Source organism: Condylura cristata, unplaced genomic scaffold (assembly GCF_000260355.1).
Source record: "Condylura cristata isolate star-nosed mole 26May11 unplaced genomic scaffold, ConCri1.0 scaffold00032, whole genome shotgun sequence".
NCBI lineage: Eukaryota > Metazoa > Chordata > Mammalia > Eulipotyphla > Talpidae > Condylura > Condylura cristata.
Window position 1 is genome coordinate 20259208 of NW_004567133.1, and position 1031 is coordinate 20260238.

Consider the following 1031-nt stretch of genomic DNA (forward strand, 5'->3'; position numbering starts at 1 on the left):
CTCGCCCTCTGGAGCCGCAGAGGCGCGCGCGGGCCCGGCACCCCGCCGGGCCCGGCGCCGGGTCGCCCGTGCGGGGAGGGTCTCCGGGCCTCCTTTCCCTGCCCCCCTGGCATATCTGGTGACCACGGGCCGCGCGGGTAGCTTTGCGTGAGCATCCCCGTGCCCAGGCTGTGCCTAACGCGGCCACTGTACCAAGCGCCCAGATGGGCAGATTGGGCCCGACAGGTCGAATGACTGGCCAGGGCGATGGACGGATAAGGCCTGAGGTTCAGGCAGGCCCCCTCGCCGGGCAGAGTGGCTGGCAGGACACTGGGGAGTGCAGGGACAGGATGGCGATCAGGCTCCAGCCTGCAGGGCCGGGGAGGTGGGCGTGGTGCAGAGGAGCAGCTGCAGGGGGAGCCACTGCTGCCCTTTTCTCTAGCGTGCCCAAGGGGGCAAACAGGATCAGCTCTTGGGGCCTTGGGGCTTGCCCAGCACCCAGCAACTGGTGGGCGCCAGATGGTGGGCCACACGTCTGTGATCAGCCACTGCCCCTTATGGTTTGGGCCAAGGCCACAGTGCTGACCACAGAGGTTCAGCCAAGCTCCGCGCACAGGCCCGCGAGGAGCTGAGTTAGAGGCTGCTCTTCTAGCTCTGGAGTCTGGACGGCCCGCGCTCCTGAAGCCCGGGTTTCAGCTGCGGCCCTCCACCCGGCCCCAGCGCAGAGCGCAAGTGAAGAGGGAAACGGAGACAAGGATATGGCCGTGGCCCCCAGGGTGGTCCACAGGTCTGACCTCCCGGTCTGGCCGGAACCACGCCACCCGCAAGGTCCAGGCGTCCAGGCCCCACCTCCCAGCTCTCCTGCGGGGAGGAGGAGAGCCCCCACCAGACTGGGGGGCGCGCACCCACCTCTCCCACACCTCCTCCAGGGAGCCCTCCGGCGCGGCGCTCCTCGCAGCTGCCCCACCCAGCGGGATCGCTGAGCACCGCGCCCCCGGCACAGCCGCTCGCGGGGAGCTGGGAGGGCGGCGCGCGGGGGGTGCAGGGGCGGC